Genomic DNA, 20,057 nt, shown 5'->3' with positions numbered 1-20,057 from the left:
AACGTCATGCCTTTTGGACTTACAAGTGAAGCAGCAGCATTTCAACATCTAATGAATGATGTCTTTTAGAAGTTTTTAGATGATTTTGTTGTCTGTTACCTAGATGACATCTTAATCTATTCTAAGAACATAAAAGAACATGAACTTCATGTTCATCATGTATTACAAAAATTAAGAGATGCGGGACTCTATGCCAAGATAGAAAAGTGTGTATTTTACACTACTCAAGACGACTTCTTAAGATACATCATTTCAAATGATAGACTTATCATAGATCCTAAGAAAGTTCAAACTATTATGGATTGGAAGATCCCAAAAATGGTAAGAGATGTCTAATGTTTTTTGGGATTTACCAACTAATAACGGATCTTAATTAAAGACTTCTCTCAAATTGCAGCTCGACTTACATGTTTGACTTGTAAAGACAAACTTCAATGGAATCAAGAAGTAGAAGTAGTATTTGAAGCTTTGAAGATAGCCTTTGTTTTTGCATCAATCTTTTATTGCATCAATTTTTTCTAAGCTATTTTTTATGAAAATAGATCCATCAGATTTTGCTTTGGATGCTGTATTGTCACAAATAGGAATAGATGATAAACTTCATCTAATAGCTTTTCATTCCAAAAAATTTTCAGCAGCCAAGATCAACTATAAGATCCATAACAAAGAACTACTTACAATCATGGATTCATTTCAAGAATGGCGCCATTATCTAGAAGGTGCTTCTAGTCCAATCATAGTGTATACGGATCTCAAGAACCTTGAATATTTTATATCAACACGTGTTTTGAATCATTGCCAAGCTCGTTGGAGTATGTCTTTGTCAAGATTCCAATTCAAGATCACTTATCGACCAGAAAAACAACAAGGTTTGTGAGAGGCACTCTCTAGATGATCTTACTTTGTACCAAAGGAAAAAGATGCTACTTTCAATCAAAAATAAATAATTTTCTTGAAGCCAAAGTATCTTCATCTTCAATTAATGAAATCAACACTAACTGTTGATTCAACTTTCATTAAGCAAGTTCAGTCAATCATGTCTTTTGATCCTCTTATTCATGGTATTAAAGAAAATCCTTCAAAGTCTCATGATACTTTCAAGTTTGAATTCAAGAACAATCTACTATATTTTGAGAGACGCCTATATGTTCCAGAAGGTGAAGCTCGATTATGTGTTCTTCAAGCTCATCATGTCTTTCTAGTAGCAAGAAATTTTGGGTACAATAAAACTTTGGAACTAATATCAAAGGACTTTTGGTGGCTCCAAATGAGAAAAGCAATCAAAGATTTTGTACAATCTTGTTATATTTGCTTAAAATCAAAAACTCCTTGTCATCAATCTTATGGACTTCTTCAGCCATTATTCATTCGAGAATAATCATGGTCTTTTGTTTCTATGGATTTCATCACGGATCTTCCAATCTCAGATTCTTATGACTCTATATTCGTGATAGTAGATTGTTTTATCAAGATGGCATATTTTTTACCATGTACAAAATCTATCACAAGTGAAGAAACAATTAAGCTCTTTCTTGACAATATCTATTACTATTATGGATTACCCAAGGATATTATATCAGATAGGGGAACTCAATTTGTATCAAGATTTTGGCAGACTCTTTTCAAGATTCTAAAAGTGGATATAAAACTATCTTTGGTATTCCATCCTCAAACTGATGGACAAACGGAGCATGTTAATCAAGTTTTGGAGCAGTATTTAAGATGTACCATTAACTACCAATAAGATGATTGAACAACTCTTTTGTCATTGGTAGAATTTGCTTACAATAATATGGTATATTCTTCTACAAAATAAATACTTTTTTTTACCAATTATGGTTATCATCCATGACTTGATACTTTTGACTTTTCAAAAGTTGATAATCCTACGGCAAAAGATTTGGCAATTCATTTATCAAAGCTACATGCAATGATGAAGGCGCAGGTAAATAAAGCTCAAAAACAACAAAAGATCAATGCGGATGTCTATCGATATGAACAACCACCATTCCACATGGGTGAAAAGGTATAGTTACTTCGTCGCAATATAAAGACCACTCGTCTTTGTGACAAGTTGGACTATTGAAGGCTTGGGCCATTATCTATTTCTACACAAATCAATCCAGTTGCATATCATTTACTCCTAACGGAGTCAGTGAAAATCTATCCAATATTCCATGTGTCTCTTCTTGAACCATACAAGATAGTGGACATACCAAGAAGAAGACAAGCTCTACCTCCTCGTATAGAAGTGGACAATAATGAAGAGTTTGAAGTGAAAGAAGTCTTAGATTCAAGGCGGCACCGAAATAAATTGGAAAATCTTGTCCATTGGTACAAATATGATATTAATAAATGCACATGGGAGCCACTAAAGAATCTTACAAATACAATAAAGGTGGTGGAGGCTTTTCATTAACGACATCCATCAAAATCAAGATGAAAACCTTCTATATAAAAGAAACAAAATCTAAGCAAGATAACATTCTACTTTGAATCTTTGTTTGTGGCTTCTTTGTAGTTGTGACGCTTAAAAGATGGAGAACCAACATCCAGCAGATTCAACTCAAGAGCCTTTGTTTGCTAACCTACGGCACGAGACATTACAATTGTCACAACCTTCAAGACGACGTAATCGAGATGAAGATCTTCAATAACAACATATTCTTCCTTGAATAGATGGCGAGATAGAATGCATTTGGTATCATGACCTTGGAAGGAACTCTCGATATTTGGAGATTTTACTAGAGGTAGGAACAACTCTTGATGGTATTCCAAATGTTTTATTTGAAGGAAGTTATGAAGGCCTCAACAACGATCAAATAACTGGGTAGCCTTTCCGCCCTAATATAGGAGACTACCAATAGTTGAGAGGCCCTATCAATCATCTCTGAAGAGAACAAAGATTAGAGTATGTGGTAAATATAATTGATTGCATCATAGATTTTTTCAACATATGATGATTGCTCCTTGTGAAACTCATTCCTAGAAGGAGGGATAATGTCATGGACATACACATGTAAGCCATTAATTACATGTATAAATATGTAGAAGTAAGTAAAAGTAGGTAAGAGTAAGTTAATTCTATAATATTTTCTATAGAAGCTTTGTAGAAGCTTCATAGACATTGCTTTCACTTTATAGGTATCTTTGATTGAATTTTTGGATTAAAAATGTGGTCAACAAGTTGGCCATGTGCCACACATGTTATTAGCTTGAAGACCAAGCTAACTATGTAGCCCTCACGTAGAAAAACTTGCCTTGTAAGTTAAGACATGTGTCCTATAAAGTCAACACATATAAGAGGTCCTATAGAACATCGCCTTGTAGCCCCTAATTAAATAGTATATATAGAGACAAGAGTGAAGCCTTCTTCACTCTTGTCAACTCTTTTCTTGCTTCCAGTCCAGTTTTAAGGGTCTCTAATTTACTTGACTTTTGGCAATAGCCATTCCAGTTTTTTTCTTAATATACATATCAAGTTATTTCTATTTTATCATCTTTTTTTGAGATAAGTCTCTCTTATTTTTATTTTTTTTATCATGTTCTTGTCCTTGACATCTGTATCTTATTACAAAATGAATTGACTACACTAAAAAAATATATTGATGAAAACTTGGCTAATAACTTCATATGTTATTCAAAATCTCCTATAATAACTCCTATCTTATTTGTAAAGAAAAATGATGGTTCTCTATAGATCTCTATAGACTATCAATGATTCAATAAGATTACCATAAAAAATAGATATCTTCTATCTTTGATTTCAAGACTTTTTGATTAATTGAATCAAACACAGATTTATATAAAGATAGATCTATAAAGAGCTTATAATCTAATGTATATTAATAATGGAGTTAAATAAGAAAAAAATTGTTTTGAACTAGGTATGGACATTTCAAATATAAAGTCATGCCTTTTAGACTCATAAATGCACCAAATGCTTTTCAATATCTAATAAATGATGTCTTTAATAAGTTTCTTGAATATTTATTATCTTATGGTCAAATTTGTGATATTAACATTCTTTGTAGGACATCAATCTCTATTGGTATTGGTTGTTATCCTATAATATTAGATAGCAACATAGTACTTTATACTATAGGTCTTATTCCATGATTTTTGAAATCTATAGCATTGACCTTCTCTACATTCCTAATTGCCTCTTCAAATGTTTGTAGATCCCTTATTCAACCTCTCGTTATATCTCAAGTTTCAAATCTTGTAGAAATCAATGCATCATCTTTGCTTCTAAAACACTATTAATTTAGAGACATAAGAACTTGAATCAGGAGATATAATCTTATACAGAACTAAATTGTGTAAGATTTATCAACTGATGACAAGCTATCTTCTTTGCATTGATGGACTAAAATTGATTCCTAAACTCAATTTCAAACTCCTCCTAATCACAAAATCCACCTTGAACTCTATTGCTTTGAACTTGATGTTATTACTAAATAGTTGCTGCATCTTTCAAATAGCTAGCTGCATATATAATTCCTACAATGGTATTTGCTCCAAATAGTTGGAAGTATTGTTACATGTTGAAGAGCCATTGATATACATCTTCTTGCTTTCAAATCCCAAAGTATGTATTAGGTTTACTCAATTTCAGCCTAGCAAATGTTGACTCCTTTGTCCTAGAGGTATTTATTTGTCCTTGCAAAGTAGCTATTTGGCTTAAGAAGTGCTATATTTGAGCTTCTATTTAGGATTGCTCGGCCATATCTCCCATGCCATAATTTTCTACTGGATTCAATTATTGTAATGCCTTCTCACCTTTCCATTGATTTTTTAAGAGTAGCTTATGGTAGCCTCAACACAATACCTATTGTGATTACAACAAATGACCTCAAATTAAATGATGACTATTCACATACTAACCAAAAATAATCTAATACTTGCTCTAATATCAATGAATAAAGACTAGTCTATCTTGAGAGTGTAAGATTCTTTTAATTCTTAGGAACATAAAACCTCATCATAAAGTAGGACAAAATGGACCAAAAAAAATTGAACAGAACTAAATAAAATAGGACATGAAAGACAAAACTTGGCAAATAGAAATAAAAATAAAATAAAAATAAAAATAAAAAACTAAATAGGAAGATGTAAAATCAAACCTTATTGAGAAAAAAGGTTTAAAGCCATACTTGACTAGATGCCAAAGAGGCCTTTGTTAATCCTATTTATACTTTATTCTACTATCCTAAGCCCTTTCTAGAAGGTTTTATAATAGGCTCTATCTAAATAACTGTCCTAAGTTCTTTCTAGAATGTTATATAATAGATCCTACATAGCCCACTAATTTAGCTCCAATTCTAGAAACTTCCATAACTTCTCAAAGATAGTTCCAACTATCTATTCCTATCTATCAACAATACAAATATCTTATCTATATCATATTACACTATCATTCTTTTTTTGAAAATTCCACCATTTTTATTTTTTGTTACTAAAATATTATTTTTTTATTAGGAATTTAATTATTTAGAATTGCCAATTTATTTTTTAATAACTTTTATCTTTTTTTCTTCAAAAACTAATAATTTTTAGACTAAATGTACATAGTATAAAAATTTAAGATAAAAAAGATCAAATTTTTATGAATATTGATTGTAGATTGGTGTATGATACCTCAAAGTAGTTTGGCTCAATTTAAAGCAAATGTTCTAATAGTTGCATCAACAAGGATAATTATTCATGTCTTACTAATCTTCTTAAGATGATTGAGATAGATGATTAATATCAAGAATTCAAATAGTCTCTTATGTCATGGATCTTGTATATCACTAAATCAAATCCAAATTATATAAATTATATGTATATATGCTTACTAACCTTTTGAACCTTCAAGATGATATAAATAGGATAGAAATATAAAAATACATAATTGATGATTGCCTCCAATATCTCTTTCAACTATACCTCAACTACCACTATGCTATTGTCCTTTATTTGTTAAATATTCTATTTATAGTTTTTAAGTATTAAATATTTTTAACTTTTAAAAAACTTGATTATTAAATAATTTAAATTTCTTCAAATCTAATGATGTTGATAGATATTTTTTACTATTTTATTCTTTAATTTAATTAGCATTATTTTTTTAATTTTTTAATTTAAACTTTGTAAGAATATTAGTATTAGATCTTTTATAGAGATGAATTGTGTATAGGTCATACCACCCATGGCCCGCATAGTCATCCATCATTTGACAATACTTTAAATCCATCTAAGTATTTCCTACTTCGTTCTATATTTATCTATATATGTCATATAAATTTTTCTTCATAGATATTATTGGAAGTGATTATAAAATTAATCTTCTTTGCTATCAAATATTGCTTGGTGTACAAGTTGGCTCAATGCCAAATTAAACTTCTATCTTGATTCTTGCACATAGAATCTATAAATTGGTTGTCATTTCTTTGAATTACAAAGGATTTTTCTCTCCAAATTATTGTTGTTGACCTTATAGTCATGATCCACCAAATCTTTTGATTTTTTGAATAAATTATCTTAGGCTAATTTCTTTAAAAGGAATTTAATTTCTTCTAATTGCTTATCTTAACTACATTCTTAATATTCTTCTTTCTATTAATTTTTAATTCACTTTATTCAAATATTACATTGATTTAAATTTAAATTTATTCTAATCTAAATAAAAAAAATATATATATTCTCTTCAAATTCTCTTAATTCTTTGATGAGAATGTATATAATATACATACATTAATAGTAATCTATTAACTTAGTATGCTTGTTAGTCCAAAAAAAATAAAGTTTCTTGTTTTTGAATTATATATATTCATATATATTTTAAAATTTTAGTAAAATTATAATATATGAGATTAAAATTTCTATACATAATAATTGAATATTGATTCATGTTTGTTCTTAAATACATAGATAATATAAAAAAAATAGAATTATTCATAAAAAATAAATAAGGTCAAACTTTTTTTAGGTTTTGTAATAGAATTTAATAAAATAATTATTTTTTATATTTTTTAATAGAAAATAGAAAATTATTTTTTAAAAAAAATGGATTTTAAAATATAAAATTAATTTTATAAAATTAATATGTATTTTATTTTAAATTTATAATATAAAAATAAATAATTAAATAAATTAAAATTATTCTATATATAATATTTTATAGTAAAAATATTCTATAAATATCATTCTATATATGATTCTTTACATATGTTACATGCTTATAGAAATGTCTCTTTGAAAGTATTTATTATTGAATAACTATTGTAGAAGAAATATTTTACTTATGTTTAGTTTAAAAGCCTTGTAGTTCTTATGAAAATTGTATATAATTTTTTTTATTAGCTAATATTTATAAAAGTACAACTGTGAGTGAGTGAATTGACTCAATTGAGTATTTAGTATAAAAAATGTACTTATTGTACTTAAAATCATAGATTTTGTGAATTAGTAGAAGAATTTTTAGAAAAAAAATAAAAAGTAAATTTCTCATAGTGGATATGTAGTCTAGGATAGAATTCATTAAGACAAATTTTCATGATGAATAAGTTTTTTGTAATTAATATTAGATAATGGCCATTGAGAGTAGTTGTCATTGTCAAAAGTAAAAAGAAAAATCTATATTATTAATAATTTTGAAAACTTATATATATATATATATATATATATATATACATATTATTAAAAAATAGAATATATATACATATTATTAAAAAATAGAATATATATAAATATTATTAAAAAATAGAATATATATACATATTATTAAAAAATAGAATATATATACATATTATTAAAAAATAGAATATATATACATATTATTAAAAAATAGAATATATATACATATTATTAAAAAATAGAATATATAAAAATATATATATACATATATATATATATATTTAAAAACCATATATATATATATAAATAAAATAAAATAAAAGATCAAAAGAATAAAAAATAGAAAGAAAAAAGACAAAAAAAAATAATAAAGAAAAAGAAAAAAAATTAAAAGAGATCAAGGTAGTGAGAGGCTGTCCTTGAATGATAGCAACATCTTTGGCAATAGAGGTTTGATTACTCAATTCCTCACTTCTTCTTTTTTTGGTTTTTTTTTCTCAAGCTTTGAAGAGCTCCAAAGCTCGAGATATTTTTTCTATCTTCTTCTCATAGTAGAAATGTTGTGATGTAATACTTCTTAATTTTTTAAATTTATTTATTTATTTATTTTTAATTTTTTTTTAATGCAAAGAAAGGCTCTACATCCATTGAGATTGCAGTCAAGCATTTCCATCTCTTATTATATAATATAAGTGGCTTCATAGGCTAAGATTTTTTAATTGAAGCATCTATAATTAAATGACAATAGATTGTACTTTGTTGAATAGAACAGAATTTTGTAAGTAGGATCAACAGTATTAAATTCAAGCTTTATCTATTACAAACTCTATTGATTTGTTTCTTTGGTACATTCGAATAAATTGGTCTTTAATAAAGGCAACAAGAAGTGGAAGTCACAGATACACATATGTATTCTAGTAAATACCTATATGATTAGGTAGGAGTAAGTAAAAGTAGATAAAAGCAGATTAATTTCATAAGACCTTTTAGAGAAGCTTTTTAGCAGCTTCATAGATGCTACTTGACTTTACATATATTTGTAGTTGATTGATAGGTTAGAAACTTGGTCAACAAGTTAACCACATGTTGATAGCTTACAAAACAAACTAATTATGTGGCACACATATAGAAAACTTGCCTTGTAAGTTAAGATATATGTCTTACAAAGTCAACACGTTTTGGAGGTCCTATAAGACATCACCATATATCTCCTAGTTAAGAATATATGTAGATGCAAGACTAAAGCCTTCTTCACTCTTGTCAATGCCTTTCTAGTCATTAGTCTTCTTTCAAGACTTTCTAGTCTTCTTGTTTTTTAGAATAGTTAATTTAGTTCAATACTATATCATCTTTGAGTGAATTTCTAGTTCTTTTCAATGATGTAAGTGTGTATTGAGGATTTTCTTTCTTTGAGATTCATATCTTTGAAAATTTGACAAGAGTGCTAACATATTGTTTCTGTCTTGTTCTAAAAATGAGTGGATTATTCCACTTCTATTGTTGTGTTTTGAAGCTTGCAAACTATCCATCTTTAAATAAAAAATCTTATTTTTTAATACTAATCTTTTTTTTTAATACTAATCTTTTTTTTTAAAGAGAGTGGATTATCCCTCTTTGTAGAAATTTTATATTAGAGATTGTAGATTACCCTCTTTTAATTTAATTTTTTGAATTTATTTGAGTTGTCTATGAAAAGAAAAATTATGGATACCACTATTAGCAAAAATGAGAATAGATTTGCAACTATTGCAGATCTTTATAAACTTGTAAATACTTTAAAAGTATAAATCTCATGTATTTCCAACATGAATCATAGAGGTACGATGCTTATGCCTAAGGAAGAAGTTCAGAATCTAAGAGAAGAACTTGTGCAGTTGAAGGAAGCAAGTAGATTGACCTCACAATCAAATTCATAGAATTTTGCTTCTACAAGCATGATGGAAACAAGGATTAGTATGCTTTAAAAATTTGATGGAATAAGATCAAAATTTCAAGGATTTTTGCAATAAATCAAGCTCTATTTAAAATTACATCTTTTTCCAATACCTCCATGGATTTGCTCAACTTGGATTCATAAGTGCACTTCTATCAGGAAGTACTCTCTCTTGATTGGTACCTTTAATAGAAAAAGATTTGTGACTCCTTTAGAATTTGAATTTATTCCTACAAGTATTTATAACCACATTCAGAGAAAATAATCAAGATAGAATAGTAGAGACCAAGCTCTTATCTTTATGACAAAGTTCACAGTCAACTACCATATATACTATTGAATTCTAAAACCTTGCTTGCAACATGGACTAGAATGACAAAGCCCTTATCAATGAATTTTGATATGGCTTGAAAGATAATGTCAAAGACTTATTACTAACAATGCCAAAGTTAAAATCTTTTAAACAATTTATTGCTCAAGTCATTGAATGTGACAATCAATTATTTGAAAGATGTCAAGAACAAAGATATGGCTTGAGAGAGCAAATCAAATAATGAAGGCAATTACTAAGCTTTTAAAAACTTATTAATCAAAGCGAGAATTAATATAAATTGATACAGTATATTTTAAATCTCTCATAAAACGAGAAAAGAGTCAATGGCATCAAGAGGGCTTATGCTTATATTGTAGAGAAGTTAAACATATTACTCAATATTATCCAAAGAAACAACGCAATTACAAAATGATAAGCATGATAGCCAAAGAAGAAAATATGTTAGAAAATGAGTTACTCTAGCTATAATAGGAATCATGTGGCTGGAATCATGTGTAACATCTAGTAAAGGTCTTATTCTCTCCTCTGATCCGTCACCTTGTTTTACAATAGAAGTCTATTTAAGATAAAAAAATCACAAAGTCTTAGCCTTCTTAGATTCAAGAGCCTCAACCTCTTTTATAAATAAAGACTTTGTTTAAAAATAAGTTATATCTTTACTTAAGAAAATCAAATCAGTACATGTAGAAGTAATAGATGGATGTTCATTGTCTTTTGGAGATATTACACATGAAACTATTCCTATAGAAGTAGCAATTAGTGGTTACAATAATTTTGTAGTATTTAATGTGATTAAATCTCTTTTTTATCTAATTATTTTAGGATTATTGTGATTAAAAAGATATAACCTTCAAATAGATTGGATTTCTTTCAATCTTGATTTTTTCCATAATTTAGTCCAAGGTCCTACTAGGCAAGTAAAAATCCATAAATCTAGTACATCCCAACCCTTGATAGGTGCTCATAACTCTTGATAGGTGCAAGAGCTTTCATACATGTCACAAATGAAAGGCCATTTTTTGTAATATATACTATGCCCATTGCTAATAATGAAAAGATATCAAGTGATATTCTTAGCTAGTACCAAGATTTTCAAGACATTTATTTTTAAAAAAATATAGATATTCTTTTAAAGCATCGTCATTATGATTGTACTATCAATCTTCAAGAAGGAACTCAGTCACAATTTGGACCAATCTATAGCCTATCATAAAATAAGTTGACTACACTCAAAGAGTAGATTGATGAAAATTTGGCTAAGAACTTTTTATACCATTCTAAATCTCCAGTCAATACTTCTATCTTATTTGTGAAGAAAAAAGATGGATCTCTGTAGATGTGTATGGATTATCAAGGACTTAATAAGATCACCATTAAGAATAGGTATCTTCTACCTTTGATTTTAGGACTTCTTGATCAATTAAATCAAGCAAAGATCTATACAAAAATAGATATATGAAGAACATATAACTTGGTCTACCTCAAAGAAGGAGATGAATCGAAGATTGCTTTTTAAACTAGATATGTGTAATATTGTATAAATAAGATAATGACATAGATAATTAGAACCAAGAAGGTTTTTAGAATTGAGGTTAGGTTAGTAGACCAGATAAGATCTATCATAGAATATTCTATAAAAGATTTAGGATAGTTATTTAGGTGGAGTCCACTATATAACCTACTAGCAGAAAGCTTAGGGTAGTTATCTAAGTGAGGTCCACCATAGAACCTTCTAAAAAAGAAGTGTAAGGCAGTTATCTAGGTAGGATCTACCATCTAAGAATATTCTAGAAAGTCTAAAGTAGCAAGACAAGATATAAATAGGACTAGCCAGGGTCTTTTGGGGCATTTGATTAAGTATGGCTTTGGACCATTTCTCTTAATAAAGTTTGATTCTACATCTTTCTATTCAGATCTATTCTGTTCTGTTTTTGTTTGCTCGGTTTTGTCTTTCATGTTCTATTTTGTTTAATTTTGTTTGATTTTGTTCTAATATGTTTTGTATTATTTTTTGAAGAGGCCTTATATTATTGTAGATTTTGAATATAATTTCATGTCTTTTAGATTCACGAATGCACCAACTATTTTTTAACATGTAATGAATGATGTCATTTATGAGTTTCTTGACAATTTTGTTGTCTATTATTTGGATGGCATTTTAATCTATTCTAAGAATACAAAAGAACATGAAGTTCATATTTATCATATATTACAAAAATTAAGAGATGCAAGATTATATACAAAGATAAAAAAGTAAATATTCCACACTACTCAAGTTGATTTTTGAGGTACATAATTTCCAATGAAGGCTTTATGATGGGTCCAGAGAAGGTCCAAACTATCATAGATTAAAAGTTTTCAAAAACAATAAAAGATATGTGATGTTTTTTGGATTTTGCCAATTATCATCAAATCTTTATCAAGAACTTTTTTCAAGTTGCAGCTCTACTTACACATTTGACTTGTAAAGATAAACTTGAGTGGAATAAAGAAGAAAAAACATTGTTTGTTGCTCTCAAGAAAGAATTTAGTTTTGCACCAACTTTGTATCACATCAATTTTTCTAAGGCATTCTTTATTGAAACACTTGTATTAGACTTTGCCTTAGATGCAATATTGTCAGAAATGAAAATAGCTGACAAATTTCATTCAATAGCTTTCTATTCTAAGAAATTTTTAGTAGCCAAGATTAACTATGAGATCCACAATAAAGAACTTCTTGCAATTATGGATTCATTTTAAAAATGACATCATTATCTAAAAGGCACTTTAAGTCTAACCACAATATATATAAATCATAAGAATCTCAAGTATTTTATGTCAATACATATTTTGAATTGTTACCAAGCCCGTTGGAGCATGCCATTATTAAGATTTGATTTCAAGATCATATATCAACTTGAAAAATAATAAGATTTATTAGATACTCTTTTAAAATACTTTTATCTTGTACCAAAAGAAGGAGACGTATCTTTTGATCAACAAAGAACAATCTTCTTAAAGCTAGAGCATTTTCATCTTTGAGCAATGAAATCAACATTGACTATTGATTCGACTTTTGTCAAATAAATTCAATCAAGTATGTCCTTTGATCTTCTTGTTTATGATATCAACAATCTTTCTTCTAAGTCTTATGATGTTTCAAAGTTCAAATTCAAAAACAACCTACTGTACTTCGAAAGATGCTTATATATTATAGAAAGAGAAGCACATTTACATGTTCTTCAAGCATATCATGACTTTACAACAACATGAAATTTTAGATACAATAAGTCTTTAGAGCTTATATTCAACAATTTTTGGTGGTTACAAATATGAAAGGTAGTAAAAGACTTTGTTCAGTTAAATGACATTTGTTCATGATCAAAAACTTCTTATCAATGATTCTATGGACTTTTTCAACCATTGCCTATATTTGAACAGAGATGGTCTTTTATTTCTATGGATTTTATTACAAATCTTTCAAGTTCAAGTTCATATGATTTTATGTTTGTAATCGTAGATTGCTTCATTAAAATAGCATATTTTGTAGCAATCACAAAATCTATTTCAATTGAAGAAACAACTAAGCTTTTTATTAATAATATCTATTGCTATTATAGATTACCAAAGGATATTATATTGGATAGAGAGACTCAATTTGTATGAAGATTTTAGAGAATCCTATTTAAGATTCTAAAGATGGATATAAAGCTCTCTTTGTCTTTTCATCCTAAAATTGATAAACAAGCAGAATGGATGAATCAAGTTCTATAGTAATATTTACGGTGTACCATTAATTATCATCAAGATGATTGGACAACTCTTTTACTATTGGCATAGTTTACATACAATAACTCAGTACATTCTTCTACTCAACAAACACTTTTTTTTGTAAATTATGGTTATCATCCACAACTTGATACTTTTGACTTTTTAATAGTTAATAATCCTACAATAGAAGATTTATCAAATCATTTGTTAGAGCTACATGCAACAATAAAGTCATAATTAAAAGAAGCTCAAGAATTACAAAAGACCAATGCAAATGCCTATTGCAAGCAGCAAGTACAATTCAATGTGGGTGACAAGGTATAGTTACTTCATCACAATATTATGATTATTTGTTCTTATCATAAGTTAGACTATCATAGACTAAGACCATTATGTATTTTTGAATAAATCAATCTTTTTGCTTATCAATTATGTCTATCAAAATCTATGAAGATCCATCTTGTATTTTATGTATCTCTTCTTGAGCCGTATAAGATAATGAATATCTCAAGAAGAAGACAAATGCTACTTCTTCATATGGAAGTAGATAATATTCTAGAATTTAAGGTATGAAAAGTCTTAAATTCAAGGCAATGCAAAAATATGTTGGAATATCTTATTTATTGGTATAGATATGATAATAATAAATGCACATAGAAGCCAGCAAAGATATTGCAAATGTACCAAAGAGAGTTGAAGCCTTTCATCAATGACATCTATCAAAACCAAAATGAAGAGTAACAAATCTTTGCTCTAAAAGAAATAAGATCGAACGAACATAATACTCTACCTTCTATCCTTCTTTGCAATTTCTATATAGTGAAGGAGATGGAGAATCAACAACCAGGAGATTTAACTCAAGAACTTTCATTTGTAAACCTACTAGATAAAAAATTGTAATTATAACAACCTTTAAGATGAAAAAATTGAAATGAAGATCCTCAAGAATGACATGTCCTCCCTTGAATACATGGCGAGATACAACATGTTTGGTATCACGACCTTGGAAGAGACTCTTGATGTTTCGAGATTTTATTAGAGGTAAGAAGAATTCATGACAATGTTCCAAATATTTTATTTGAAAGAAGTTATAAAGGCCTAAACAATGACTAAATAACATGGTGGTTTTTTTGCCTTAGTATGGAACACTATTGATGGTTGAGAGGGTATATCAACCATCTTTGAAGAGAATAAAGATCAGAGTATGTAGCAAATATAATTCATTGCATCTTAAATTTCCTCAACATATGAAGATTGCTCCTTGTGAAGCTCATTCCCAGAAGGGAAGGTAATGTCACAGACATACATAGGTATTTTAGTAAATATCTATATGATTAAGTAGGAATAAGTAAAAGTAGATAAAAATAGAGTAATTTCATAAGATCTTTTAAAAAAGCTTCATAGATGCTACTTGACTTTAAATATATTTGTAGTTGATTGGTAGGTTAAAAACTTGGTTAATAAGTTAATCACATGTTGATAGCTTACGGTGTCGTATTGTCGTTTGGCTACTATATGAAAATAATGTAATTATGTACTTAATATATATTTTATTAAGTAATATAGTGAGAGCCATATTAGTAGATTTTAGTTGGTTGTAGAATATAATTTGATTATTACCTTGAGAAGAGGTTTTTTAAAAAGATTACTATAGAATTTGTATAACTTTAATTTTCTTTTGATAGTGGCTTTTAAGATTGGTTTTGGTTGATAGTAACTTCTAAATATTTAGAGTCACCTTTGTTAGATATTGGTAATATTTGAAAAGTTATTTTGATTCCTTTATTTGGTGTTTAGAGCATAAATTATGTAAATCTTATAAAAAAAAAGATTGAAGAAGGGTTTTGGTAGCAAAGGGAGTAAATAGGGCACCAATATAGATGAATGGAGATGAATGATGAAAATCTCTATTCTTATTGGTCAAAAATCATGACCACTGGGCTTTGAGGAGGCTGCCCGAGGCCATATTAGAGATTAGGATTAGTTTTTCGGGGCCGTTTGAGCTTTGAAGGCTAAGATCAGCAAGTCTAGGTTTTTGGCTATGGTTTTGGTGCAAGTTTTGTATGGTTTGGAGTTTATATAAAGGAGATACAAGCGCTCAAAGTTAAGGTATTGATTTGGGAGCTACTGTCACTCTTTTTAGCATAATGCACGTGTACAAATAGCAATTGAGGATCGGCGACTGCAACTACAGAGAGCACTTTTGCAACTACACTTTTTACATACTGCTTACTAGATTCCAAGATGAAATGAAGGAGTTGTCTGATTTTGAAGTCAACGTATGCAATCTAAGGGTAGTAAGTAACCCGATTTACTAGTGGTTGTCTCTTGAGCTATATCTTGAGCAATTTGACAAGGTTTTGGCTCAAATTTTCAAGGAATGTGTAATTTTATGTTAGTAAACTTTATATATAAGTTTTATAACATTTGAATATTGGATTCTTGAGATATTAAGAAAATAGTGTTTAGGTGCTTGTAAATTAGGATTTAGAGTATCTTCTAGGGTTTCTTAGATGCCATAAGTTCGGGAGTGAATTTGTAGTTGGTTTTTTTTTGTAATAAAAGTTAAGGATGAATTCTACGTATCTTGAGAATTTGAGACAAATTGAATGGTCAAATCAAGAATTATGATTTTCTAAATTTTATAATAAGAAAATATTTGTCAAAAAAATATGTTTTGAAGGGGTTTTGTTATATTTTGAGTTTTATGCAAAATAAAGGAGTTTTGGGAGGCTAACACAAGATTCATATAAAGGTTTAAGCAACACTCTCTACAATTAGATATCCAGTGTATTCCTAGATAGCAAATCACGCCATATAACAGTGGAATAAGTTAACTCTGTGGCACATATATAGAAAACTTGCCTTGCAAGTTAAGATACGTGTCTTGCAAAGTCAACACATTTTAGATGTCCTATAGGACATTGTCATGTAGTTCCTAGTTAAGAGTATATATGGAAGTAAGAATAAAGCCTTCTTTACTCTTATCAATGCCTTTCTAATCATTAGTCTTGTTTCAAGTCTTTCTAATCTTCTTATTTTTCGCAATAGCCAATCTAGTTCAATACTATATCATCTTTGAGTGACTTTCTGGTTCCTTTTATTGATACAAGAGTGTATTGAATATTTTCTTTCTTGGAGATTCATGTCCTTGATAGTAGATCATTCTTCCATTCCATATTCAAGTCCATTTTTTTTATGGTTTGTATGTTTAGAAGAAGTTCCGAAGTAGAGTTGATGCTGGGTGTGGTAGTGTACTTGGGCATTTAAAGAATCTCACATAGAGCTCCAAAAAACATGGAATAAGGTTTTTTTTTTTGAGATTTTTCTTGCAAGGATCTTTTTTTTGTTGATGGCAGAGAAGACCATTATGGCATTCTTTAGCAGTGAGTTCTTGATCAATACTATGCACTAATACAATGACTTAATCATTGAATATATTTTATATATGGAAAACAATTGACATTTTAGTTCAATACACAACTTAGAAAGAAAGGACTATAAATCTATCAGGAAGCAACAACTACCAATCCATAGACTCATTCTCTTCTATATAGGAATAATGTAGAAATGATTGAAGTTGTATAAGAAGCAAGACAAGGTAGCATTTTTAATTCAATGTTATTGAATTGAATCATAATTAGAGGTAGAATTATGTAATCGTAGCCTTCTTATAATCATCACTAAGCACAAGAAGCTATGAATGTATCTAAGTGGTGGCTCTTTAGAAGAAGCCTTGAAACCTAGTTTTTTTATCCATAATCTTAAGAGCCTAAATCATGACATAGGTGCACCAACAACACTATAGTAAAAAACGACTAGAATATGAAAAAAATCGTTGATAACTTCATAGAGCTTCTATTTGTGTTTGATCATTAGTCATATAATGAAAAGAGAAAGAATTTGAAATATCCAAATTGTCAAGGTTTAATTAGTCATTTCTAATATTTTTTCTAATCCACAATATTCACCAATCTTAGCAATTTCAAGTGGTCAAATATACACATTTTTTGCAATTATACAAGATCCATAGAAGCAAAGCTCATTGAGTTGGAACTTACATGTAATTTGGAATTAGATGTGTGTAACAATAAATTTTTGAAAAATAATATTAAGAAGTTATTGCTGAGATTTATTAATGCTTAAAAAATTCTTGAGTATGATCGTATTATTCCACTTCCATTATTAAATTTATAATGAAAAGACTTTTGCCATGGTACTATGTATAATAAATAGGAAGAAGAGGGAGAGGCAATCGTGAAAGGAGATGACACTAGATCAATCAAGGTAATCCACAAGAAGAGGGCATTTTTTTCCAATCAATGTTAGTGCACTTTTTTGAAAATCATACATCTAGAAATTATGTGCAACATTGTGAAGTAAGCAACTCTATCAAAGATATATTATTAAAGTTGTAATGAAATAAGTGGATATATAGAAAAAATCATTTGGATTGAATTAGGTTTAAATTGGATAAATTAGGGTTTGGTTGGATAAGAAATCATTAATAGATAAATTTTCATTTACAAATGATAAATTATATTTAATTAACTTTTAGTTGATAGATAAAAATTAAAATAATAATAATAATAATTTGAATTAAGAATTAAAAGAAAGAGTTTTTTGGACATGCATGTTGTAAATAGATTACTATTATGAAGGTGGATTAATTTTAGAGGTTTTTTTTATAATTTAGATATTTAAAGATGATTAAAGAATGAATTGATTAGGATTTAATTAATAACTAAAACTTCTAAAATTTCACATAGTCAATTCACTTGTTATGAATTAGAATAAACTTCTAACTAATAGAGGTTATTTTAATTCACAACAATTAAAGTTATTATCTCTCTTATCATTAAATTTCTTACATTTTGGTATTTTTTCAAAATTTTAGATTTCTTTGTACTTAAAATACTCTAATTATTTTAAAATATTACTATAAATTATTCTAATTATTACTTTGATTATTACTTTAAGATATTCTATTAATTACTTCAAAAAATTATAATTATTTTTTTATTTTAAAAATATAATTTTAAAAAATATATTAATTTTTTTAAATATATATATATATATATATATATAATTTCTTTTTAAAATTTTAAAAATAAAATTTTAAAATTCTTCAAAATTAAATAAAATAAAGAATTAAAATTTTAAAGATTTTTTTGTATAATAATTTCTAAAATTTTAAACATTTTAATATCTAAAAACCTCAAAGTACTTCAAAAGAATTAATTTTTTTTTAAAAAAAATTATATCTATTTTTTAAAAATATTTTTTAATTTTTTTCTTATTAATATAAATATTTCTTATGCTATTATATTCATAAAATAGTAATAAAGACTTCAGATTTTTATATAAAAAAATAAAAATATATGTAACATGAATATATGCTCTACATCAAATATTTTTTAGTTTTATTTCAAAATTAATTAAGATAAATTTATCAAGAAGACGCCAATAAAAAAATTTCTTCATAAATATAACTTCTTTGAGTGGCTTATTGGAATAAGATTGCATCAATTAAAAAACCAAGAACTTCATCTTTGAAAAAGTTCAATGCTATTAATTTTAAATTTCAAATAATTATCAACAAAGTAAAGTATAACTTCTTATTAAGTTTTAACTTTTTAGATATCTAATTCAAGAATTTTTTTAATTATAATATTAATGTTTTAGAAGTCTAAAAGAACTAATAATATATAGTTAGTATAAAAGTTTAATAATTTTTTAATTTATTTGTAAAACAATAGCAGAAATACCACATAAACATATGAAAGTTGAATTTTTAAATTAAAAAAAAATACATTTATCAATGTATGTATTTTAATTTTAACAATTAAAAATTGATGTAAATTAAAATAATATTATTATCTTTAATATTTTTTTGTATGATTTAATTAAAAAAAATCATAGATCAATTGTCTTGATTCTCAAGTATTAAGTTAAGTAATTAGTTTATAGTTTTGTATAAAGCATCTATTAGGACTTGGTAAAAACATGAATATAGTTAATTTTAGACTTTATCAATTTAAAAAGAAACCTGGCTATTATTTGTGAAATTTTTCATATATATATATATATATATATATATGTGTATGTGTGTGTGTGTTAGATATATATAGAATTTAAATAATTAGATGTAAGTAGAATTATCTAGAAATATATTAGATGGATAATATCTTATTGAAAATATTTTTTTAGATATTCAAATAAGATACAATGATTGTTTCTAAATATATTATGCAATCATAGGATTATTTTATTTTAAGATTAGTTTTGAAAAATAATTTACAAATTACATGTCTAACCTACAAGCCTTATAATTTGTAGCAAATTTAAACATTTATAAAATAGTTTCTATAATTTTTGAATTTCTATAATTATTATTACCATTATAAATATTTTCTT

This window comes from Physcomitrium patens, chromosome 1 (assembly GCF_059467195.1).
Source record: "Physcomitrium patens ecotype Gransden chromosome 1, ASM5946719v1, whole genome shotgun sequence".
Classification (NCBI taxonomy): Eukaryota; Viridiplantae; Streptophyta; class Bryopsida; order Funariales; family Funariaceae; genus Physcomitrium; species Physcomitrium patens.
This window is presented reverse-complemented; position numbering follows the sequence as displayed.